Here is a 204-nt window from a genome sequence, read left to right on the forward strand (position 1 = left end):
AAGCCCCCGGAGAAGCCGGTTTCACCTGCTGCCCATCCCGGGGACGCCAAAAGCCTCTTTGTGCCCCACATCTCTTTCTCCCTACGAGCCCGGGGACAAGCCGGAGGGGCTCAACCGCTGCAGCGGGGACCAGCCCCCCCGGGGGAACCGGACCCCCGGTTACCCCATTGCTCTCCGGTTCCACCCGGTACCCCCGGACCCCCG

The sequence above is a fragment of the Calidris pugnax genome, unplaced genomic scaffold (assembly GCF_001431845.1).
Source record: "Calidris pugnax isolate Ruff unplaced genomic scaffold, ASM143184v1 scaffold9, whole genome shotgun sequence".
In the NCBI taxonomy this organism is placed as follows: Eukaryota; Metazoa; Chordata; class Aves; order Charadriiformes; family Scolopacidae; genus Calidris; species Calidris pugnax.